Below are 27,174 nucleotides of genomic sequence, written 5' to 3'. Positions count from 1 at the left end.
AATTGTGAGAGGGCGAGAAATAGGTGGTTTTGATAACTGAGATTATGGAATTACTGCAGGTTTGCTGGGGAGAAAACTAACCTTTATTCTTAACACTTTTGTCCCAAAATATTTGTTAAGTAGCAGTCTTTCAGGAGGATTTTCATAATTAAAAATAATGTATAGTTTTTATCCAACAACAGAAAAATATTAACTATTAACATTATGATAGAAATGTAATTATGAAAGATACAGCAACCTGTGATTTCAAGGATGCTTATTTGATTGATATCCATGAGTCATGGTAACTCTTCACATGTTTTTAACGCATAAATTTCTATTGTTTACATTTCAGAGTTCTTTTTTATGTACTACACAGATTTCATAGCTGTTTTTTTTTCCCTCCAGTATGATATGAACCTTAGATTTCAGGTCTCGAGTGCTGCTTGTCTTCATCTATCAGACAGCAAAGAACCCACTAGATTTCTCTTTTAGGCTGAGTGTTTCCCTTGCCTGGTTTTACCCTATGGGACACTACCCAGTGCATAGATGTTCAGAAATGAAAATAAAGGCCTCCCTAGTTTTCTCCCTGGATTACATAGTATTTTCAAATGTGACCTGCCAATGTATATTTTTATGAATAGTTTTTAAAGTATGACCTTAGTCTGAACAAACTTTGTTGAGTATATTTCATTAGAAGAATGCAGATGCATGTAGTTGTCAGGATATAATGACAAATGCCATCAAACAATTAAAAAATAATTGCAGTCTGAACATTATCCATCATGGTCTGGCTTTGTTATTGTTGCTGTTTAGTTTTGTATTTGCTGCCCCTTCTCCCCATGACTTACTGCTAAATGATAACATTGCAAGATTTCTCAGTTTCCTTTCTTACTTCAGTCCAGTTTGCCTTCTTTTAATTGCATTTCGTTAGAGTTACTCATCACATGGAATAAAAATTATTTTAGTTATTTAGTGAGTGTTGTTAGCTGGACTTGAATTGACTGAAACTCCTGTAGAAACTCCTATCTTGTTACTTTTTTTGTTTTTTTGTTTTTTTGTTTTTTTTTTTGAGACAGAGTCTCACTCTGTCACCCAGGCTGGAGTGCAGTGGCACGGTCATGGCTCACTGCAGCCTTACCCTCCTAGGCTCAAACCATCCTCCCACCACAGACTCAAGTAGCTGGGACTATAGGCACACACCACCATGCTTGGGTAATGTTTGCATTTTTTGTAGAGATGGAGTTTCACTATATGTTGCTGAGGCTGGTCTTGAACTCCTGAGTTCAAGCAATTCTCCTGCCTTGATCTTCCAAAGTGTTGGGATTACAGGTGTGAGCCACCGCACCCAGCCTTGTTACCTTTTTAATTGTTATCATGGGTGGCAAGGAATTGGGAACTTATATGCTAAATAATCATAAGAAGACATGGTGAATTTGCAAGTGCAATTCTGTATCTTTGTATAAACCTGTATTTCTCAAGTGGTGTAGAATATATTCTTAATTAATCTTCAGTAATTTTTGTGGTATGTTGGAATGTTTTGTACTCTCATTATGCAGAAGAAGAAACTGCCGTTCATGGATTATCTAGCTATTTGCAGCATTTAAAAATTTCTGTCCTACTACATGAATAAATTGGAACTTGAACATAGACTAAATCTTCTTTCCTTATTGTCAGGCATTTTTACTTAAAGAATAAAATTAGCTTTATTACTAGCCTAATAAAAATGCAACTTAATCAGTCTCCAAAGAAAATCCCCAAGGAAACATGAACATTAAAACAATTCCAGATAACTTTTTATGTCTTATTCTCTTGCGGTATCCATGCTGTTGTTTTCCTCTCCCCTATGCCATTATCCTGAGAAACTGAGAACTGATTAGTTTTTGTTCAAAATGTGGTGACAACAGTAGACATTTCAGAAAATATGGAGCTGAATAGATTTTATTCATTGGTTTCTTGTCATTGACACTTAACCCATTCAGAATGGCCAACTATATTGCACATTTTGATTATATATTTTGCTTTGGAATTAAGAATATTTCAGCAGTACATTCGAGGATGTTTGGCATAATTTCCACATGGTTAAAATTAACCTTTGGAATTGTGCCTAAGAATTGATCCCTTCAGGCCTGGATCTATAGACATCATTTTATTTTGTTGTATTTATGAAGTGTTATGGATGTATATAGTACTATATGATACGCAGAATGCACTTAAAGAGAACATGGAAGGGAGAGAATCAGAAGTTTGCCTCAGAGGAATTTACTGTTCAGAATTTACTTGAGTTGCTCTTATCATTTAAGCACACAGCTGCTGAATCAGTTCTTGGCTAACATCCCTGGTATGTGTATACCTATATTATTTTTTAAATGATTCACTTCAGAAATGCAATTTTTGGACCATAATTTGTATTTAATAAAAGTGAAATGAAAATGGCAGGAAGAATGTTAGAAGGTAATTATTTGCTCTTTCATCTGATGTGGCTGTTCCTTCTCACCTCTGAGTGTTGTAGAGGAAGGAATTGTTGGTCTTTAGAGCTTTTTCATTCCAGACTATTATTATTCAAGAGACCCAAGAATATAAACGTATTTAGGGACTCCTGCCGTGTTTTGGATGATTATTACATTCTAAATCCCATGGTGATATGAAACTTTGGAATATACACATAATCCCCAGGCTGTGCTAGAGAGACAATACAGCCATAGGTTTGTGTTGCATTTCACTTTGGAGTTTCTGAAGTGCATGTTGGCTAAATATTTGAGCCTAGACAAACATTCTTCATGGCCACTGTTACCACAGTTTGCCCCCTTCTTTACCTTACTGGAATTTAGTCCTGTGTTTCCTAAATTAGCTTCCATAGCTCTGTCTAAACTTTATTTTTTAAGCCATTAATCCTTTATCGAGAGCAGCTGTGTGAGTGGCCGTATGGCTCACCTGCTTGAAGAGCTGGTAGGAAGCTGCCTGGCAAGAAGGCAAGCAGCCAACAGCCTGAATTTGCCATCAGTTAGAGAGTTCAGATTCTTCTCCTCTAAAGATGCTGGCTCAGTAGTTCTGAGGCTGGTACTGGGAGCTGCTATATTTAACAAGTTTCACTGCTTGTTCTTATGGTCAGGGTGAGTTTGGGAAACACAAATCTCACCATCTGACATGGAAATATCACTAAGAAGACCACGTGTTCTGAAGGCAATGGGTGACCACTACTGAGAAACAGCAGAGTCCTTCTACAGTCACTTCTGGATAATGCCCATCTTTGCATCTATAGAACTACATTTTTATGGATGCATTAATTTCATTTTTCTATCATCTTTGTAGTCCGTTAACATGGATTAGTTTAGAGTGATGACAACCTCATTGTTCTGTGCCTGTGCTAACTGTTGGCTAAAAGACCATCTAATTTTTGTCCATTCCCTTTCCTCCTCCCTTTCTTATCATCTCACTTTTCTTTCTTACCTTTCACTCCCCTTTCATTCTTCTGTGACTGTATTCTAGATGGAATATAGTGGGGGCAAAAGTAATAGAAATATTTTCATGTGCACAGGGCGTTTTAGGGAAGTGCATGTTTTGTGATATAAACTAAGGAACTATAGAATTATTTAAACTTTTTAAATTTTAGATTCAGGGGTACATGTGCATATTTTTTACATGGGTTTATTGCATACTGGTGGAGATTGGGCTTTTAGTGTTACTGTTACACAGATTGTGAACATGGTACCCAATTGGTAATTTTTCAAGGCCTTGCCCTAGAATTTTTTAAAACATCTTTAGAGTATTTGAAATTGCTGAAAGGTTGAATCATCGTTAGAGCTGGAGAGAACTGAGAATTTAAGGTTAGTATAATGGACATTTAAATGGGTGACTGTAGAATTGTCTTAAAGAGGGTCACGATTAAGAACAACAAAGCAATATTTGGTATTTCTTCTGTATAACGTAAATTTATTTTGAGTGGATAAAAATCTAACTCCTTCCAACTGTTAGATTGAGAATACTAGAGCAGTCTCCTTTACATTGAAAAATTTGAGGTTTGTGCCTGTGAAACCAGTATTTAAGGATTAAGGTGTTTAATACCATACATCCTTACCAACAGAATAACTTCAAGGACTCATTAAAATTTTGAACATGCTATTCTGAATCATAGCCTTAATATTTTAAAATAAACGCAGCTTCATTAAAGTACAAATTGCATTCTTAACAAATTTGATTGTTTTGCCAAATAGAAGTCCTGCCAGACCTGCTTTAAGAAATAGATAAAAATGATTTGCAATGAGAATTTATCACACTGGTATATTGTGCTGTGAGCTTCATGATGCTAGATAAGTTTGTTTTCTTAAACGAGGTAAGCATTTTTCTCACAGTCTTCTTTTGCTCTTAATCTGTTCATCAGTCTCTTCTTAGATGGGTGAAGGTAGACAGTAAATGATATGGTTTGGCTCTGTGTCCCCACCCAAATCTCATCTCGAATTGTAATCCCCTTTATCCCCACATGTCAAAGGAGAGATCTGGTGGGAGGTTATTGGATCATGGGAGTGGTTTCCTTCCACGCTGTTCTTATGATAGTGAATGAGTTCTCACAAGATCTGATGGGTTTAAAACTGTTTGACAGTTCTTCCTTCCCATGCTCTCTCTCCCCTGCTGCCATGTAAGATGTGCCTGCTTTCCCTTCTGCCGTGATTGTAAGTTTCCTGAGGCCTCCCCAGGCATGCAGAACTGTGGGTCAATTAAAGCTCTTTCCTTTATAAATTACCCAACCTCAGATATTTCTTTATTGCACTATGAAAACAGACTAATACAGTGAGTAAAAAAATGTTTAAAGTTTTTAAGCCAAATTTCAAATAACTGAGGTCAGCATGAATGAAGCTTTATTGCAGAGTTAAACCAACTGATAGGAACTAATCCCTGCAAGTGGTCCTTGCATGATGACTTAGGAAACCCTAGGACTAGCAGGAATGAGAGGCATTGACTGGGTTACTTGATGTTTCCTGGTTTGGAGGCAATTTGGCACCAAGTTTAGCCATTCTCTTCCTCCCAGAATCAATAAAAGAATCTTCAGAATTCCATGAGGTTTTATTGTTTTTGGTTACATTTTATCAGAACAAGTAGATATCTAATAGAAAATGTTAGCATGAGAAAAATAGTAGACAGTTCATTTTGTTTTTTCCAAAAGAAAATGTTTTGTTGAGTATGCTTACACTTTTATTGGGTGTTCATAGTGAACTAGTTAGTTGAGGGCTTTAACATAGTTGCACTTAAAGGGCTGAGGGCACAGAAGAGGCATGGCAGGGCATGGCATGCTGGACCAAAGTGTTTCTAATGGCGGGTTGCAGCCTATTCGTGTGTCAGGTGTTAGGTTAGTGTGTCTCAGCCAATAGTAAAATGACCCAACTAGGTTAAAAAAAAAAATAGAGTGTAAGGGCATTGTTTGTTATTCAATTTTTATTTTATATTTTTTGAGTCAGAGTCTCACTCTGTCACCCAAGCTGGAGCGAAGTAGTGCAATTTCACCTCACTGCAACCTCTGCCTCCCGGGTTCAAGCGATTCTCCTGCCTCAGCCTCCTGAGTAGCTGGGACTACAGGCACACACCACCACGCCCTGCTAATTATTATTATTATTATTATTATTGTTGTTGTTGTTGTTGTTGTTGTTGTTTGAGGTGGAGTTTTGCTCTTATTGCCCAGGCTGGAGTGCAATGGCGCAATCTCGGCTCACCGCAACCTCCACCTTCTGGGTTCAAGCGATTGTCCTGGTTCAGCCTCCCGAGTAGCTGGGATTACAAGGCACCCGCCCCCACGCCCAGCTAATTTTGTATTTTTAGTAGAGACAGGGTTTCTCCATGTTGGTCAGGCTGGTTTCGAACTCCCAAACTCAGGTATTTCACCCACTTTGGCCTCCCGAAGTACTGGGATTACAGGTGTGAGCCACCGCGCCTAACCAGCTAATTTTTTTTTTGTATTTTTAGTAGAGACAGGGTTTTACCATGTTGGCCAGGCTGGTCTTGAACTCCTGACCTCAAGTGATCTGCCTGCCATGGCCTCCCAAAGTGCTGGGATTACAGGTGTGAGCCACCATTCCTGGCCAATATTTAACTGATAGAATACTTTACATATTTATAGAGTACAGTATGATATTTCAGTACGTGTATACCAGATGTAATGCTCCAAGTGAAGCAGCATCATTGTCTGGGGTAAATTCCTGAGGTTCGTTGTCTCATGCCAAGGAAATCAAGGACACGGACACACATGGAATGAGGTTAAGAGTGGAGGTTTAATAGGCGAAAGAAAGAGAAGGGAGAACAGCTTCCTGTCCTGCAAGAGAGAGGGGTGCCTAAGTGGGACTTCCAGCCTGCAGTAGAGTTCACAGGATTTTATAGACAGTCTCAAAGAGATGGTGTCTGATTTACATAGGGCCCGAAGATTGGTTGGACCAGGTGTGACGTTTACATAGCACATGAAGAAGCTGGCCACTCCATCCTCATCTTTTATTATGCAAATGGGGTCTCTACTTGGCCTGTGCCATGTTGCCTACTCCTTACTGTTCACGTGGTTGACAAGGAAAGGGGAAGATGGAGCTGCCATGTTGGACCTACCTAGCCCCCAAGTGGTCTTTTCCTGGTGGCACAGCTGCTGGCATTCACCCATGCTAGCTTCCAGCTTGCTTGTCTATGTTTGCAGCTCGATTTTACTGGCTGCTCTTTTTAGACAAGAAAATGATTTGGGGGCTACTTTTCATTAAAAGGAAAACCTTACTGAGGACTTCCTTACCCTCACTATTTGCCTAAATAGTATTCTCTTAACTCCTGTATCACAAGCAGGGTAATTAGCATATCCATCACCTCCAGCATTTATTATTCTTTGTGTTGGGAACATCCTCTCTTCTAGCTATTTGAAAATATATAATAAATTATGTTTAACTGTAGTCACCCTACAGTGCTACAGAACACTAGGATTTATTCTTCCAATCTAGATCTTACCTTTGCAACTGTTAACCAACCTTTTCCTATACCACCGTCCCACACCACACCTTTCCCAGCCTCTAGTAATCATTATTCTGTTCTCTACTTCTGTGAGATCAACTTTTTTCTCTTCCACATATGAGTGAGAACATGCAGTATTTATCTTTCTGAACCTGGCTTATTTCAGTAAGGGTATTGTTTAGTAAAACTTTCATAAGCGTCTGTTTATGTGCAAACATATACCTGTGCACAAATATATTAGTAGGTCATGATCTAAAATGGATGACAATGAAAGGTTGTAGAACACTGTGCTAGGTGGTCAGCTCTCCAAAGGGTAAGGAGCACATGGATTTTGTGAATCACTGCATCCCTAACACTGTAACCAGTTCATAGTTGGCACTCAGTAAGTGTTTGTAGATTGAGCCCTCAACTCAATCATGGAAACATTGTAACCACTAATACAGATGGGAATGTATATCCCTAAGGTGTGTCATACAGGAAAAAGATTTAGAATTATTGCCTTCCCAGATGAGTGATAATCACTGTTATGAAAATTATCCATTACTGTTATCTTCCCTATAGACCCCTTAAGTAAAAAAATGTGGGACATGATTGTGACTAAACCTTCTTTAGTGGTTCTGAATAGTCCTAATGATGACTACCTCCACTAATGAGGGAAGTGGAAGGAAACTTAGGGACAATGACCTGATCATTGTCATTCACAGGACACCTGAATGAGTGACACTCTGGTGCCATTCTCAGTAGGCTTTTAAATGAGACTTAACGAGACACAGCCTCCTGGTAGACCTCCAGACTATAGTTGTTTTGGTTGTGGTTATTTTAATTAGTATTTATTTACATAATTAGCAATTATGTAAGTGGGTCCTACCATTTGTTGAAACCTCCTGGAGTCAGGCACTGTGCTAAATATTTTGTGTACATAATCTTTTCAAATTATCAGAGCAACTCTATGAGTGAGGTGGTAGTATTTTCATTTTCAGATGAAGAAACTAAAGCCAGTAAAGGTAGGTTAACTTGCCCATGGTTTTCCAGTTGGTAAGTAGCAGACCTCAAACCCAAATTCAGGTCTGTTTGTTTCCAGAACTCCAAATCACTGTACTCAAATGCCCTTTCACACCCATACCTGGGTGAGAAAATTCCTTCCATGGTGCTTTTCCCTATTCCAAGAAGTTCCATAATGTATAATAATATCTCTTCAGCAACCATTGCCAAGATTAGCTGATGATGCTCAGTCCAGTTTCATAATGTCTCAGTCCTTGGAGATTACAGAGATTTGAAGGTAGGCTAAGGTTAGCATTTCTTATAGACAACACCTCTTTTTTCAGGGGAAATTAGATTTTACAGTTTAAAAAGACGAAACCACTCAAAGGTGTGTACATTTTTGAAAAGTGCTTGCCTCTGAATTTTACCTTGCTATTTCATGCCATGTGTTATTTCCTTATGCAGAGACTTTTTGATATGTCATTAAACAACTTTGAAAAAATGAATTTGGAAGGAAAATAAGCCCAGAATATGTTATAAATTGCTTGTTGTGTTGGTTTTCTTTTACATGTATATATGTGTGTGTGGTTTTTTCTGTATGTGTGGTTTAAATCTTCGAAAGTACTGTTTGTCACATACCTGAGGACCTGTGTATTTCTTCTGAGTAGAAAAATCTGTGGTTTTGTTGTTGTTGTTCTTGTTTTTGAGACAGGGACTTGCTCCTTTGCCCAGGCTGGAGTGCAGTGGCATGATCATAGCTCAGTGCAACCTTGGCCTCCATGGCTCAAGTGATCCTCTTGCCTCAGCCTCCCAAGTAGCTGGGACTACAGGTGCAAGCCACCATACCTGGCTAATGTTTAAATTTTTGTGGAGATGGGGTCTCGCTGCATTACTCAGGCTGGTCTCAAACTCCTGGGCTCAAGCTATCCTCCCACCTCAGCCTGCCAAAGTATTAGGGTTACAGGCATGAGCCTCTGTGCCTACAGAATATTTTATACTTAAAACTTTTGTATATATTATTAAGATCATCACTTGGTGAATGCTAATCGAGGGCCTAGAGTAGAAATTCACCCAAAGAGTTGAATAAGTTGTATGCAATGTACCAATAGTCACTGTTGCTAGAGAGAGCATGGTCTAAATAGGACCACTCAGAGGAGAACAGAGACCTGGGCCATTCCAGTTCTTGAAGATCCCAGTATACTTAAACAATAAAAATTTTATAAAAAGACTATATTTTTAAATATTCAGTTTTTCAGTGCATCTCTTTCTACATGAATAACTGTGTGTGTAGATAGTGCCAAACATGCACATTTGAGATCCTTTTTGAATACGTATTTTCTCACACTCATAGACACACAGTGCACACATCATTTTACAGGTGAGACAGCTCATGTTTGGTGACCTATTAGCAAGACTGAGGACCTGAGCTTGGGTTCATTTCTTGATCTCCAGCTAGTTCCACCTTCTCTTCTGAAGGCCTCAGGTATTGATTGGCTTGTTTGCTTATCTTGTAACTGCTGCAGACTAGCTGTTCTTTCCAATCTTTTTTCTCTCTCTCCTGTACCAGGGCCAGAGAGGAAAATGGTCTCAGCTTTTCAGTTTTCTTCTCAAGCCTAAATAAGCAAATATATCTGGTAGTTTTTTTTTTTTGAAAGATATTTTCCCTTAACTTAGAAAGGAAACAAATTTTCAGTGGAATAGAGGTGAGAAAGTAAGTAAAAAAGTGAAAACATTAACAGAAAGACAAGCCAGAGACAGGGAAAAATATTTGCAAAAGACACATCTGATGAAGAACTGTTACTCAAAATATACAAAGAACTTTTTAAAACCTAACAATAAGAAAACAACCTGATTTTAAAAGTGAGTCGAAAATCTTAACAGATACCTCACCAAAGAAGATATACAGATGGCAAATAAGCACGTGAAAAGATCCTCAACATCATGTATCATTAGAGTTGCAAATTAGAACCATAAGCTACCACTACCTACCTGTTAGAATGGTTGAAATCCCAAACACTGACAACACCAAATGCTGGTGAGAATGTGGAGCCGTAGGAACTCTCATTCGTTCTTGGTGGGAATGCAAAATGGTACAGCTACTTAGGAAGATGGTTTTGCAGTTTCTTGTAGAATTAAACATGCTGTTACCATATGATGCAGCTGTCTCACTCCTTGGCATTTATCCAGGGGAGTTGAAAACTTATGTCTGCACAAAAACCTGCACATGGAACAGATGCTTATAGCAGCTTTATTCGTAATTTTCAAAACTCGGAAACAACCAAGATGTCCTTCAGTAGGTGAATGGATAAATGTGGTACGTTGACACTATGAAATATTATTCAGTGCTAAAAAGATATGAGCTATCAAACTATGAAAGGGCATGGATGATTCAATCTTAAATGCATTATACTAAGTGAAAGAAGCCAGTCTGGAAAGGCTACATACTTTATGATTTCAACTCTATGTCATTGTAGAAAAAGCAAAACTTTGGAGACAGTAAAAAGATCAGTGGTTATCAGGGACTTCATGGGAGGGAAAAATAGGCAGAGCACAGAACATTCTTACGGCAGTGAAATTATTCTGTATGATTTACAATGGTGAATATATGTCATTGTACATTTGTCAAGGCCCATAGAACAGGTTTTGAAGTTGATGTGATGTTGACAGTGCCCGGGGAGGCTGTGCCCGCGTATAGAAAGCGGCGTATGGGAATTCTCTGTACTTTCCACTTGATTTTGCTCTGAGCTAGAAACTGCCCTGAAAAATAAAGTCTGTATTTAAAAAAATAGTCATCAATACTAGACACAGCATTTTAATCAGCATTTTAAAATATACTATATGCAAAGATAATATTGTATGATCAAGAATAACTCCTTAATGTACAAATTTAAAAGCACCATGAAATCTCTTAAGAAACAATCAGAAGTTTTATAAAATTTTAAAAAAGGAAAGTGAGGAAAATGCCTAAATTAAATGGTAAAACACACCCAGTTATTCAACACCAGGTGGCGACTGGACCGGGTCTGGATTTTTCTTAGCTTGCCTGACTCTGTGACTGCTGCTCTCTGCTTTCTTGGGCTCCTTCTCCCTCAATCTTCCTGTTTCCAGAGCAGATGCTTTTTACGTCCTCTTGCCTGTGGTGACGTCCCAGGATCCCTTCTATCTGCAGTTTTTTCTTACCTGTTAAACTGTATGAGGAGGAAAGGAGAACATTTTGATTATTTACCTGTTTTGTAATAGGCATTATAATAGATGCCTGTGGTAATCTCTTTTAATCATTACAATAACCCACATGAAGGAGTGTTATTGCCCCCATTATGTATATTAATAACTAATGTGAAAGATGATATAATTTGTTGAAGGCCACTGAATTGTAAGTGATGTAGTTCGGATATAAACCTTGGTTTCAAAATTCAAGACACGGTAATCTCGTCCATTCTGTAAGAAGCAAGCACATAAGTGCTAATGATGAGTGTTTGGTCACACACAAAAAATAAAGATTTACTACACATTTATTTAAGAAAACTCAGACTTAAGCTACATTTGGTTCTTAAGTATCTTCTTCAAAAAGAAAGGCAATCTTGGGTAATTCCTTACCTGACCTTTAGAAGTGTACTGGACCTCTGTCTTTTAAAAATGTTCAGCCTACATTTATTTTTATTATTCTTGTTCTTCATGGTATCTTTCTTTCCTTTTCTCCTTTTTTGAGATCCATTAAGGATTTTACTGTGATTTATAAACTTTCTTCTGGAATGGTGGTTCTCCACCTGAGGTGATTTTATTCCACAGGGATCATTTGGCAATATCTGGAGACATTTTTCATTGTTACAGCTGGGAGAGGGTGCTACTGGCATCTAGAGGGTAGAGCCGAGGGCTGCTGCTCAACATCCTACCCTGCAGAAGACAGCCGTCTCAACACAAAATTATCTAGCACAAAATGCCAGTAGCTCAAGGTTGAGAAATGCTGAACTAGAGGAGTGGGCTTATTATCAGGATAGCATAGCACTGGATTCCCATTAGAATCCATAGTGTCTTCATAGCACTGGATTCCCGTTAGAACATTTCATGCAGCCTGGTGCGTCAATTACCTGGCTTCCTTTTTTGTAGCATTGGCATTAGAATATAGTTTAGTGTGACTACAGAAGGAAGAAAATACACATGTAACAAAATAGGTGAACTGACAGAATTTTGGTAAAAGAGATAAAACATAGTAGGGTGATAGGTCTACACATTTTAAAAGCCAGTTTGCAATCAGTGTTGAATTTTATAGTTTAATTGTGCAGCTTCAACTGTTTGTTTATTCTCCGTGAGTGTTTCACGTTATGCCTTTGTGCCTGCTTCAGTGCTGGGGGACAGACCTTCTACCCTCCTGGTTCATGTTGCCTCTGTCTTCCATTCCTCTTTGCTGGAATGTGTAGTTGTGATAACTGTGACAATTCCTAAGGTTTCTGACAGTTTTTGAACACCACAATGGTGCTGTAAATTCCTGTCTTGGCCAGGAGATGGACACCACATTTTGATGGTTTCTCAAACCATGTGTGACCTTTTCCTGGTTTCCTCTGTTCTGTCAGTCATGGCACGGCTGGACAGAATTCAGGGACATCTATCAGGCCTCTCAGGAGCAATTAAATTATTTTCATGAAGGCATTTTGCAGTTGTAAACAATATTGAAGCCACTGTGTGGCATTTCTCATTGGCTAAAAAAAAAAAAAAGATAGTGGCAATAATACAGGATTATCTGAATCGATAATTAGCCAGGCATGGTGGCACATGCCTGTAATCCCAGCTACTCAGGAGGCTGAGGCAGGAGAATTGCTTGAACTCGGGAGGTGGAGGTTGCAGTGAGCCGAGATCTAACCACTGCATTCATTGCAGCCTGGGCAATAGAGCAAGACTCTGTCTCAAAAAAAAAAAAAAGATTAAAAATAATAATTAGGGAGAATAAACGACATCTTGGTTTTTTCAAAGTCCCTTTTATGCCATTGAAGTGTGGCTTGTGGTTTATTATTACATTTTTATGCAACATTGGTACTGACATTTTTATCAAAAGATATTGGAGAGATTTCAGGAATGAGGAGTTACATTCCCTTTATATCTTGTTGCCAGAAATTACTCTTAAGCAAAATAAATTCTGCTTGAAATAAAAATAAAATGAGAACACAGCATGTGCATGTTTTTGGCTCTGTGATCTATGCAAATAGTTATGTATTAACTCATTTATTAAAATGGGCTTATTCTACACACACATTTCTACCATTGGATTTTTCTTCTTAAAAAATAACCAGAGCGGAGTGGGGAGGCGGCAAGAGGACCTGTGGCGGGCCCTCTTCAGCCGTCTCTCCTGCCTGGTTTCCCTCGGCCTGCCACTGTGCGCTCAGTCCAGCACCATGGGGAAGTGGGACAATCGGGTGGCCTATATGCACCCATAGCAATGGCGAGATCAAGGGGTCCAGTCCAGTCTTCAGGGCCAACAATACAGGATTGTCTGAATTGACCGAGGCCTACCTGGGAAGAAGTAAAAGAGCAACTAGAAAGGAAAAAGAAAGGTTCCAAGACTTTGACTGAATTTGAAGAAAAAATGAATGAGAACTGGAAGAAAGAACTGGAAAAACACAGGGAGAAATTGTTAAGTGGAAGTGAGAGCTCATCCAAAAAAAGACAGAGAAAGAAAAAAGAAAAGAAGAAATCTGATAGGTATTCATCTTCTTCTTCATCAAGTTCTGATTCTTCCAGCAGTTCTTCTGATTCTGAAGATGAGGATAAGAAACAAGGAAAATGGAGAAAGAAAAAGAAGAACCGTTCACATAAATCTTCTGAAAGCTCCATGTCAGAAACTGAATCAGACAGTAAGGATAGTTTAAAAAAGAAAAAGAAGTCAAAAGATGGAACTGAGAAAGAAAAGGATATTAAAGGACTCAGCAAAAAGAGAAAGATGTATTCTGAAGATAAACGTTTATCATCTGAGTCCTTGTAAGAATCAGAGTATATTGAGGAGGTGCGAGCAAAAAAGAAGAAAAGCAGTGAAGAACGAGAAAAAGCAACAGAGAAAACAAAAAAGAATAAGAAGCCTAAGAAACACAGTAAGAAGAAGAAAAAGAAGGCTGCTAGTTCAAGTCCTGACTCACCATAACATTAAGAAAAATCAGGATTCCCTTATAAAGAAAGTGCAATGTCTGAGGAAATTTCAACTGTGAAAACTACAACATATTTACTAAAATGCATGAATTTTCTTGTTTTTAGAATTATTCCTGGACTATTCAGTAGCCACTCAGATGCCACTGTGTGAAAGAGCCATAAATGTTGCCTGCTGCTTGAACATCTATTTTTTTCTCTTCCAGTGCTTGATAACTCTGGGAGATAATATACTGCAGTCATACTAGTGGTTAAGATATTTGGGAATAAAATTAATACTTTTGACTAGAAGTGTCTAAGGATAAACCAACAGAAATTGAATCTGGATACATCTTTAAGATGTAATCAGAAATGACCAGATGACTCTAGTTAAAATTTTTGAAGGAGGGATTACATTAATATTTCAAAACCCTTACTCTGTAGATAAGTGTATTTTAATTTTTTCCCCTTGTATACTTTTATTTACCTGGGGAAGGAGCTTTTACGGTTGGAGGGGTAGTTTGCTATCTCTTTAGCTAGCAGAATAGTGTGCCTTTGATCCTCACACATCCTGTATTATGGACACAGTAGCCATGCTTCACGGGGAGGTCAGAGATGGCTACCAGCAGTCTTGCCCTTTACTGAGCTTAGTGTCATCCTTGGATGCTGTCATATGCTGCTTTGAGTGAACCAGAGAAACAGCCATTTGCAGCATGAGAAAGCCCCAAAACTCTGGGATTTACCTCCACTTCAGTAATAATGATTATTTTTTAGCATTAGAATGTGTTATGTCATTTGAATTAATTTTGACTACACTTTGGCTTGGGAGAGGAATTATTTTAAATAGATACTGGTACTTTTTGAACTTGATAGCTAAAGATTCTAAAATGCATGTTTTATACTAAGTTTTAACTAGTCAGGAAAATTTTATGTAACCAGTGATAGTTTATTTTTTTGTATGAATTTTGTTTAGGCTGCGATGTTTAGCTTTTGTTAACTCCTCACTCTTGCTGTCTTAAGTTCATTACTATGTTTAATGGCCTACTTGCCAAGATATTTAGCATGTAAAAAGTAGGGTTTTGATTTAAAAAAAAAAAAAAACAGCTTCATATTGAAGCTGAGACTTACAATAACAAGTTGAGTGGCAAGCCTGGTATGCTGTGTCTTATTGCCAGAATCTTAGTAAATGTAATGTTTTAAAAGTTTGTTGTCTTTGTATATTAATAACAAATTATGACAAGTTTAAGTAAGAGTTAAAAAAAATAACCAGAGAACTTCTTCTATATAAGCATGTAAACAGTAATACCATTATTTTTGTAGCTGCATGAAATACCATTGCATGTATATGTAGGATATGGCTATAATATACATTTCAACAGATTTGATGACATTGGGTTGTTTTCTCTTTTGTCTACAATGAATTTCAAATTTAGTTGCCTACTTTTACACATTTTTTATGTTGCGTAAATTCTTACAAGTAGAATTTTTAGGCCACAGGATATGAGTAACTTTAATATTTTTTAGGATTGTCACCTTGTCCTTCCAAATGACTCTTGAACTCCTACTAGGCAGGGGCTGGATTCTGGAAAGAGAAACAATTGTTTTTGCTCCTCTTTGGCAATACTATGCTTTCCTGTCCTAGGCCAATCTAAATAGTGAAAAAAAAAAAAACCACAAAAAAAACCTCATGTTGTCATATGCACTTTCTTAATAGAAAAGTTGAGCATTGTTTAATCTGTTTGTGGAACACTTATTTATATCACTCTGTGAATTGTTTGCCCTTCCCTTTTGTTGGTTTATTCATATTCTTTCCCTATTTTAGTGAGTTGTTGTCTTAGTTCATTTTGGCTACTATACCAAAATACCTTAGCCTGAGTAATTTGTAAACAATAGAAATTTATTGCTTCCAGTTCTGGAGACTGGGAAGCGCAAGATCAAGGCGCTGGCAGATTTGGTGTCAGGGCCTGTTCCTCATAGGTGGCACCTTCCATGTCTTCACATGGTAGAAGGGGCAAAAAACCTCCCTCACATCACTTTTATAAGGGCACTAATGCTATTTAGGAGGATGCAGCCCTTATGACTTAATCACCTTCCAAAGTCCCCACCTCTTAATACTGTCAGCATTGGGGGTAAGTTTCAACATAGGAATTTTGTGGGGATATAAATATTCAGACTGTAGCACTTGTTCATCTTTTTTTTTCCTAGTAAAATTAGACTTTTAAATTGTTTTTTCTACTGTTTAATTGTCTTGCCCAAACTGTTCCTTCCTCGCCACCAATGCTTATTTACAAGTAATTGATGGATAATTTCTATATCAAACTAGAATGAAATGAATTGACCTTAAATACTAATAATGTGTTAATTTTTGAAGGACTATAGGAAAGTATATATTAACATTAAGGCCATTGGATTTCCAAAATAAATTATCTAAAGACTAGGTCCTCAATATTAATAGCATGGAAATGTGTGTGTGTGTGTATGTGTATATGTGTGTGTGTGTGCACGCGCACACCCATGTGCTTATGGGTGTGTGTGTTCGTGCATGTTTGCCCTGATATGAGAATTACTTACTGTATTATACAATAGTCATTGAATTTCTGAGTTTTCTTGGTGTAACAGAAAGATGACACAATAAGTTGTTTGGTTTTATTTCTATGTGTTGGGATTTGAATTCTAATTTTAGGGTAAAATTTCTGAATTTTTTCTAATCCATTATATTCAAGGAAAGGAGGGCATATAAACTTCAGTATGTTATTTTGAATTGGCTCATATTCCATTTCTACTTTGTCTCCATTTCTAGAATGGGATCCATATGTAAAAGTATTTAGTTTTTGGTATGATTTACTTTCTCTTTAACACTCAGTTTAATTAACTGAGAACAAAATTCACCTTCTGTGCTGTGCAATTTCAGAGGTGCCAAAATAGCACCTTATATTAAAAGATATCCTGGAAATATTTTTGAGTGCTTTGAATAAAGTTTCTCCAACAACATTGATTTATATTTTGTTCCTCAACTCATTATGCTACTTTACACCTGGGTTGTGTCTGCTGTGGAAGATCATCCTCCACCCTCCCTTTTCCAACTGGCCAACTCCTACTCATCCTCACACATCCATCCCAGGTGGCATGTCTTCCTGGAAAGCTTCACACACGCCTCCAGATGGAACCTAACACTCTGTTTCTTGCACCAGCTCAGCACCTTATTCATGCTTACATTTTGGCACTTTTCATGCTTGTACTGCATCAGCCTAGACATTTGCTTTTTCTTTGGACTTTGAGCTCATGGACCTATGTCAAAGACCAATATGTCTTACTCCCTTCCATGTGCGCGGTGCCTCCAGAAAGTTGGAGTGATAAATTATGAGTTAAAGTTTACATTATCATTAGATTTAGGATAAATTTGAAGTTAATTCAACAGTTATTTAAGTTATTCTGTTATCTTTTGAATAACTTTTGAGAAAGTAAAAAATGGCCCTGGCAGCTGACAGGCCACAATGTTCCCAACTGAACATAAATACCTCTTGCAGAATATAAATAATCAGACAAGCCTACTTCTTGAGTATGTCTGAAACAAGACTGAGAAAGGACCCTCTCCAACTACAAAAGTAATTAAACATCCCTCTCTTATGACTGACATGAATGATTGCTTCTTCTTTACCGATGATGACTCCAACTCAGCTTTAATCCTCTGCTTTCTAGGTTAAATTTGCCAAGATAATCAATGAATTGTCCCTACCTCCTGACAGCTCCCAATCCAAACCTGGCCTCTAGTTTCTTAAACCTTTCTTGGAATCACCCAAAACAAGCTGAAATAGTATCCTAAGTATCCACCAGTTTCTTAAAATTCTCCAGTTACTTTGGTGTACTCTTTCTTGCTGTAGTAAGTGAATGAAAGCTCAATTTATTTACTACAAGAGTGTTCCTGGTGGTCTTTGATTATTGGGCACTAGAGTGAGTGTTGGAGTAATGTAAGAAAGAAACATTTATCTCAGTCTCTGCCCTTTGGATACTTAGAGTTTGCCTGGGGATTCTGGCCTTACTTGCTTTAAATAAACCTTTAAAATGGCATTGTTTGCTGTCAAGACTAGAGTAGAGGAGGAGAAGAGTGCAAATCACAGCTAAGGAAAATATTCCTTAAGTATTGATAATTTCTAGTGTGGATCTCAAAGGGCTGGGGCATTCTGTTTGGGAAAGGCTGAGAGCTGGGGGGAATCATTATGTGTTACAGGAAGAGAGGAGACTATTTTTTGAAAGGGAAAGTATTCGAAGAGTTGGTGGCCAATAAGGTTGGACAGGTAGAGGAGATCAGTGACAGCTGGTGACCTTGTGAGAACTCATCTACAGACAGCGAAAATCCCGGGGTTCGGGGTGGACACAGGAGATAATTAGTAGGAAGGGGTTAAAATACTGAAAGATGAGTATAGTAGGTCGTATTTGATGACAGGAGGATCAGAGAGTCTTTTTTGAAAGATGAGTCAGCAGGACATGGTAACTTGATAAGAGCAAGGAATTGGGTGGTGGGCTGCTGTAGCAGATGCTTTTGATATGGTCTTGGCCCACCTGTGAGTTCACCCACAGTGGACATCTCCCATGCATGCCAACAGCTTTCCATCTCAAGGGCCTGATCTGTGCTTGTCTACCGGAGCACTTTGTCAGCCCTGTGGAAACTTACTCTTGCTGCAGAGCAGCCTCGAAGTATAACCTTTACTCAGTGAAGGGCTGGAGTCAGAAAATAAATGCCCATTTTCCCCTTCTCTTTGTGGGACAATTCTGAAGCACATTATTTATGTCTTTTCAGAACATCCTAGGGATATTGACCCCCAGCAGGAATGCGCCATACCATCCCCTACCATGGTTTTTCTCTCTCCCCAGTCAGGCTTTCCTCACTTCCTAACTTATGCTCCCTGGGATCACCTCCCCAATTCACTATGCCAGACTAACCCAAGTTCTTATCTCAAGGTGACTTTAGGGGGAACCCAAACTAAGATGGGTATCTTGGATAATTGGGTTAATTATTATGCCATGGAAAAATGGAATTGGGATTCTTTCCCAGGTTAATTAATGACTGCTGTCTAGTGAAAAAATGACTACAGTCATCTCAAGTGTATTTTATATATCAGTGCAGGAATATGGCAAAATGCTTTAGAGTTCGTGGCTTGTTTTGAGAAAAAAAATATGCTCCAAACCATCTGCAAAAGTATTACAGTGATCCCAAGTGGAACATAGGCACTTGAAGCGGTTTCCAGGCACATTAGATTGTTGTCAAGAAGAAAAATATACGCCATGGGGAGGAGCAAGAAGAAAGAGAGGGTCTAGAAATCCATGATTTTAGCAAGTCAGGAAAAATAATTTTCAGCACGTAAGCAGGGCAGGAGCCCTCAGCTCCTTCACCTGGATGTCATCCAGGTGGTTTAAGATTCTCAGGCTATTGGCAACTATGATGTGGCTCCTGCCAGGTTAAGGAGCATTGATGATTGATCACAAGGGAAAGGACCCAGCCATATGATTGTTTCTGTCAGCTTGTACTCTCCTGAAAGTCATGGTTAATGACTTGAGCCAAGTTAGGAAAAATATTTCCGTTACTAACAATATAGTTGTTAAGTATGCTCCATGGGGATTCTGAAATATTTACTTGACAGTAATAAGCTTTAGAATTTCACTCTTTTCGTATGATTCTTCATGATCACATTTGCATCCAGATCTTTGAACACTCAGCACTTGATGGAGTTTAATAGACTAATGGCAAGAAAATTGCTCGTAAGTAAAGGAAGCAGTGAATCCATCCGGTTTCCATGAGCAGTCATACCTGAGTTCTTCAGCAATTGGAACAGATGCGTCACTGAAAAGATGCCTGCACTGGGGTGGTCCTATCCATTACATTCTCTTAGGAAATGAAGCCCTGGCTTTCCTTAGCCCTGTGATCTATTTTGAACCTTATTCTAGAGGAGAAGGAATAGTGTTTATTGATTTTTTTTCTTTTGTTGTCTATTATTTAGAGATTCTTAATTCTACTAAAATAAGTTGGGAGAACACATATTGTTTGTTTACTATTTAATAAATTTTGGAGAATCTATATAATCACTTTACAGTATTCTCATCAATCACATGAATTAAGTAATAAAATAATAAAAATTTGAATTCTTAGGAACATGTATTTTTAAATCAGAAAATATTCACCTCCGTGGTTAGAAAACCTCATATACGGGAAAATAAAATTAGGTCATGATCACATTAGTGATCTCTGAGAGAGCAGTTTTAGAAATAATAATCTAGACAATGATCAGAAAAGGAAGAAGTAGCAACTAATACTTAAGGGTACCTACCTATGAAAGAAGATGGTAATAGATAGGGTAGTTTCTTGGTGCATCAGTGGGTTGAGGTGAAATAAGTTTATTTTATAGTTTTGTTTTTGTTTCCTTTAAGAATAAAGGAAGCTTATTTGAGTGAGTTTCTAGACTGAGGAAGTGTAGATTGACAATAAAGGAAATTAGAGGGTGTTGTTTAACCTGGAGCGATCCCTTGCAGGGGTAGATTAAAGGTAACAGGTGTTAAAGCTGTGGTTAACTAGTTTTTGGGCTTGTTCACTTCACTTTGTGAATTCTTCCACTGACACTTTGCTCATTTTATTCTCATTCAGTTCTGCTTGGTATGGTCTCAGACTTAATGATGAAGGCTGTTGATTCTGCCAGACACATGCCCAATAAAATGCTTAGCTTTTAGCAGGTCCTCAATAACTATTTATTAAAACTAATTTGAACATATTTTCCTGAGTTTGGGAAGAAGAGGGTGAGACAAATAAAGATTATAATATATTTGATGTAAACTGAAGAAAATTCAGTGTAAATTCCCTCTACTTTCCTCAGTCTATTTGGAGATAAAGTCATCTCCTGGGAGAATAAGGGGATGGATTGGAGACTCGAAGGAACTGGGGAGTGTTCAGAACAGCTGCTTATGGAAAATGCATAGAAAAAAATTAAAAACTTGCCAAGATGAACTGAATATCCAGCTGAGGCTGCATGGTATGAACTTGTCGTTGAGTTTCTTAGGATAGTTCTATGCCTTTTTCTAGTTCTTTGGTCACTCAAAAGTGGAGAAAACAGAGAGGGATTATCTTTGGTGAGACGGGTATGGCAGAAAGCCTGAGGACTGGGGATTTTAGAGTGTTTGATAAAAAGATGAAATGTTCAGCTGAAGGTTGTGATGGCACAGGGAGAATTTCAAGCCAGCAGGGAAGCTAGAGAGGGCAGGAGAGCAGGGGCTGGAGTCATAATAAGCTAGAAAACTTATTATGTGTTCTCTAGCTTGTTGCTTGTGGGGTTGAGGGCATTCAAGATTGTGTTGGTAGGAGGTTGTAGCCACAGAAGGAATGATAGCTTAAAAATCTTAAGAGGTTGAGTGGTCTGGATTGTGATAAAGTGCAATTTACAGCTGGGCTTATGGGTTGCTAATGTGTAATTACTCTCACAATTTGGCAATTCTCAGCATCTTTAGGAGTGTTGTCTAGCAAAATTAAATTAGATTCTTTAAACAAGCAAAAAGAAACTTGTTAATGAGTTACAACCAACTAAGATGGAAACAGTTAGTGTCAACATGACGAGTTTGTGAGATTCTATGTGACTTTTAAGACTTTAAGCAGCCAAGCTAATGTTCAATTCAAAGTAATTGAATTTCATGTATGGAAGAATGCCTTATGAAACAGCCGATTAGTGCTTTTGCTAGCCAGTTTTGAAATGTTACATGTCCAAACACCTCATAACTTATGCATGTTCTCCAGTGAGAATTACATCATAGGTCGAAAGAAAATAAATGCATCCATGATTCTTAGATGTTACATAATCTAAGAACTTCATAACTTCCTAGTTACATAATCTGTAGTTATTATATAATCTCTTGGCTCTTTACAAAGGGGGAAATCAAGCTATTCTCAGAGAAATTCAATTGGATGATTGGATGAAAGAATTTGTGTGTGTGTGTGTGTGTGTGTGTGTAATTTTGCACATATACAAATACTTAAGTGCTGGTTAGAATTGATCTGACCCTCTCCCTGGCTGCTTTTCCCAGCCCACTCCAATGAACAACTGGGTCATCTTTCAGCTCCAGAACATTAAAAGTTGTGACCTGTGCCATCCCAGGACTATGTACAGGATTCCTTGGAGTCATAAGGAATGTTCTTCATTCTTCCAGCCATTTCACTCTGTTCCTGGCTTTTGGCTCTGCCCCAGTAGTTATTTATGCTCAGCCCTACTTGCCCTGTCAACAGCCCCTGAACCAGTTGCAGGTTCAGTTGGTGACTTCAAGATGGGGACACTGGCTTACAGACTGGCAGTCATCAGAACACATCTGTCCAGAGCCCCGGTTGCCCCGGTCCTGTTGAAACAGGCGCTGCACCTTCAGGTCTCTATTTTCCTTGCACCTCTGGTTACTCATCATGGTGGAGTCTGGGTGAGAAGGAAGTTCAAGAGATGAAAGCAGATAGAGTTCCTCAGGATCTCATTGCCAGTCCTGGCTGTCTATTCCCTCCCTTGGCAGCCCAGTGTCTCATTTGAGGTTAGACACCTGTCTGGTGCAGGTGTAAACTGATACACCTACCTCCCCATTTGCAGCAGGAATCTGGAGTCTCCTATGGCAATTTTGTGGGGGTTGATTTTGGGAGACTTTTATCTAGACATTTCTGCCTTGTTTAAAGTGTGGCTTACTTTCCTGTTCTGTGCAAGTTATTATGCATTACTGGCATAATAACTTGCACAGAATGCATGTTATTTCCTTTTGGAGCACGTTGTTGCAAATATCGATCATGCAAGACATGTACATTTGTGGCAGACTCTTAAATGTGTAAGGATGCAGTGAGGTTTTGCTTAGCCTGATCCTTCGTCTGTGACTTCCACTTCCTTGCCGTCCCTGCCCTACTACAATCCCCAACTGCAGACTCTGCCCAGATGTAATTCAGCAAACATTTTAAAATATCAGATTTTCTCTCTACCTCTGTCTTGACTGTGGTCCTCGTTGTGCTTCTTTCAAGTATGGATCATCTAGTCTCCATCCTTGTTTGTGAAGTTGTCCTCTCCTTCACATATTTTTAAGAGGGGAAAGGAGCAATGCGGAACTGTATTTCACCACTAGAGTGAACATATCATATCAGAAGGCAGAAATGTGTATTTTTGTAATTACATAGCATGTGTTTTTGTCTGTGGGTTTGCTTATTTTGCAAACAAATCCACATGGTTTACCTGCTAGTCTTCTTGAATTTTTCAGATGGTGAGCCTGTGGATCCTCATCTCATCCAAGATGACTTCCTGACCACCTCAGGCCATGTTAAACAACCTGGAATGCTAGTATTACTACCAGCAGTGTTTGAGGGAGACATCCCATAGGCTGTTGGTTTTCTAGAATCATGTTTTCAGGGAAAAGGCAATAATTTTTTTATGATGAAGTAAGTTGTTAAAAAATTGCCTTATTCTTTTGATTAATGTTTCTTAACAGCTTTGTGGGGAATGGTTGCACACTTTATAAAGTTTCCTTTACAATTGGGGAACTTGGAGACCAACTTTAATGTTGATTGTTAAGGCTATTTCACTTATAAAATTTAGCTAGCTATTAAAAAATTTCTCAGCTGTATTTCTTATATCCACAAGGGATTAGAATCTATTGCTTTTGCAATATAATTTTAATTAGACTGAAAATTCAATCATCTGACTAACTCTTCCCTTGTCATTTAAAATTGTTTGCAAGCTTGAATGGGAAAAGTTAAAAATGAGACCAGATAAGCCTGTGCATTTTCATTCAGATAAGACTACCCACAATGGATTTAATCATTTAACCAGTTTTAATAATAATAATAATAGTGAAAATTACTGTAATTTATTGAACACCCACCTAGTCAGCTGTTGGATTTTACATGTCTTATAATTTGTCTCATTCTTCTGAATAGCAATTCAATGAGATGAGCATTGCATCTCAAAGTCAAGAACAGGCTTAGAGAAGTTAAAGGAACTTCATATGTTTCCATTAACTTGTAAGTTCTTTGGCTGGGATTTGCACCTACAGTTCATCCATGTGGGCAGCCCATCATCTTCACAGTGCTTAGAGCTTCTAGAATAGGACCCTGGCACTGCCGTTGTATACTCAAGTATCACACGTATATTTTTGAGCACTTTAATTGTTAAGTCTTTCTGATTTCAACAGCTAATGTTGCTATTATATGTCATGCACAAATAGGAGACAGCTGTTAGGCCTCCATCTATCCTGTGTCTGTTACTTACATACAGAAAAGAAATCAGCTGGTTGTGTTTTATTTGGGAGTGACTGGAATTGGTCTCTGCCCATTTTTGTGTGTGATCATCTTAAAAATATATCTGTTACTGTGGAATGTTCTGCAGTCACTTCTTAAGGCTGAATACACAGTTGATGGGAAATATCTTTTAATCTACGTACAAAGAAGAAGTTTACCACAGTGAAATTCAGATGTATAGACTGTTGTTATGCAAAATGGAACTTTTTCCTCCTAGAATTTGGCAGACATTTGAGTCCAGGAGTAGGAGGGGTATATATGTGGATGGAAGATTGAGGAAACATGAAGTTGCTTTAGAAATGTAAGGAGTTGATTAAAAAGTAAGCATAGATGCTTATTTTACAGAGCTTTGTGACTTTGTCTCACTAATGTTAACATTGGCCTTTGAAAAATGATAGAATTTAGTGTTGCTCTTTTCTTTACAAAGAAAACTATACCATAGAAAATGGAATTTTCTAGGGGACAGTAAGAAAATAATATATATATGATTTAAATTATTTATTTTATTTTATTCATTTAATTCTCTTTAAGAAAACTTAGTGCATACGTATCCAAAGTCTCTAACCAGATTGTTAAGTTAAAAAATGGTTTTCAGGCTGGGCGCGATGGCTCATGCCTATAGTCCCAGCACTTTGGGAGGCTGAGGTGGGCAGATCACTTGAGCCCAGGAGTTCGAGACCAGCCTGTGTACCATGGTGCAACCCCATTTCTACTAAAAATATAGAAGTTAGCGGAGTGTGGTGGTGTGTACCTGCAGTCCCAGCTAGCTGCTTGGGAGGCTGAGGCAGGGGAATCACTTAAGCTCGGGAGGCTGAGGCTACAATGAGCCAAGATCATGCCACTGTTCTCCAGCCTGGGTAACAGAGCAAGATGTTGTCTCAAAAAAAAAAAAAAAAAAAAAAGGTGGGGTGGGGTGGGGTGGGGGCAGTTCATACTTAAGAATTACAAAAGGATTCCTGACAAAGTTGTACTAAAAAGTAGATTTCTTTTTGTATTGAAAATATAATCTTTAGAAACTGGATTTATATTCCTTTAGCAGCAAACCTGATTAATGTCAGTTAACAGCTTCTTCTTAATCAAGTACAGACATACCTTGGAGACACTGCAGGTTTGGTTCCAGACCACCTTAATAAAGCAAATATCGCATTAAAGTGAGTCACACACATTTTTAGTTTACCAATGCATATAAAAGTTATGTTTACATTACATGGTAGTTGATGAAGTGTGCAGTAGCATTATGTCTTTAAAAAATGTACATACTTTAATTTAAAAAACTTTTTTGCTAAAAAACGCTAGTGATCGTCTGAGCTTTCAGCGAGTCTTAATCTTTTTGCTGATGGAGGGTCTTACCTCAGTGTTGGTGGCTACTGATTGATCAGAATGATGGTTGCTGAAGGTTAGGATGGCTGTGGCAATTTCTTATGAAAGTCAACAATGAAGTTTGCCCCATCAATGGACTCTTCCTTCCATGAAAGATTTCTCTGTAGCATGTGATGCTGTCTGATAGCATTTTATTCAGAGTAGAACTTCTTTCACAATTGGCATCAATCCTCTGAAACTCTGCCACTGCTTTATCAACTAAGTTTATATAGTATTGTACATTTTTGGTTTTCATTTCAACAATCTTCGTAGCATCTTTATCAGAAGACAACCCATGTTCTTTGCTTATCCATTAGAAGCAATGTCTCATCCACTCAAGTTTTATCCTGAGATTGCAGAAATTCAGTTATATCTTTAGGCTTAACTTCTAATTACAGTTCTCTTGCTGTTTTCACCACAACTGCAGCTACTCTCTTTACTGAAGTCTTGAACCCCCTCAAAGTCATCCATGAGAGTTGGAATCAACTTCTTCCAAACTCCCGTTATAATTGCTATTTTGACCTCCTCCTACGAATCATGAATAATACCTAGAATAATACATCCTTTCCAGAGGCTTTCAATTTACTTTGCCGAGATCCATCAGAGGAATAACTGTGTCAGCTATAGCCTTACAAAATGTATTTCTTAAATAATAATAATAATAATAATACTTGAAAGTCATAATTACTCCTCTACGGGGTACAGAATGAATGTTGTGTTAGCGGCATAAAAACATTAATCTGTTTATACATCTTCATCAGACCTCTTTTGTGACCAGGTGCATTGTCAATGAGCAGTAATATTTTGTTTTTTATTTTAATATTAAAAAAAGGAATCTTTTTTTTCTGAGCAGTAAGTCTCAACGGTGGGCTTAAAATATTCAGCAAATCATACTGCAAACACATGTGCTGTCATCCAGACTTTGCTACATTTATAGAGAACAGGCAGAGTAGATTTAGCATAATTCTTGAGGATTCTGGGATTTTGGGAATGGTAAATGATCATTGGCTTTGACTTGTAGTCACCAGCTGCATTATCCCCTGTCAAGAGTATCAGTCTGTCTTTGAAAGCTTTGAAGGCAGACATTGACTTCTCCTTTCTAGCTAGGAAAGTCTAGATGACACCTTTTTTTCCAACAGAAGGCTGTTTTGTCTACACTGAAAGTTTATTGTTCAGTGTAGTCACCTTCATCAATTTTCGTAGCTAGATCTTCTGGATAACTTGCTACAGCTTCTACATCAGCACTTGCTGCTTCATCTTGCATTTTAAAGTTATAGAGATGGCATCTTTTCTTAAACTTTATGAACCTGTCTGTCTTAGCCTCCAACTTTTCTTCTTTAGCTTTCTTACCTCTCTCAGCTTTTAGAAAATTGAAGAGAGTTAGGGCTTTGCTCTGGATTAGGCTTTGTTGTGGCTTCTTACATTTTCTATTCAGTTCACTAAAACTTTCTTCATATCAGCAATAAGGCTTGTGTTTGTTCTCACAC

The 27,174-nt window shown here is 38.1% G+C and overlaps 1 protein-coding gene and 1 pseudogene across 5 annotated transcripts in view; both read left to right on the top strand.

The window, feature by feature from the left end:
* Positions 1-27,174, top strand: part of BICC1 (BicC family RNA binding protein 1) — a 319,977-nt gene that overhangs the window by 191,140 nt on the left and 101,663 nt on the right. The gene's annotated exons all lie outside the window — the stretch shown is intronic.
* LOC134740165 (protein FAM133B-like) lies at positions 42-21,020 on the top strand (annotated as a pseudogene).

Source organism: Pongo pygmaeus, chromosome 8, assembly GCF_028885625.2.
Source record: "Pongo pygmaeus isolate AG05252 chromosome 8, NHGRI_mPonPyg2-v2.0_pri, whole genome shotgun sequence".
Classification (NCBI taxonomy): Eukaryota; Metazoa; Chordata; class Mammalia; order Primates; family Hominidae; genus Pongo; species Pongo pygmaeus.
Note: the sequence above shows the minus strand (reverse complement) of the source record. Positions and strands in the feature narration are given on the sequence as shown.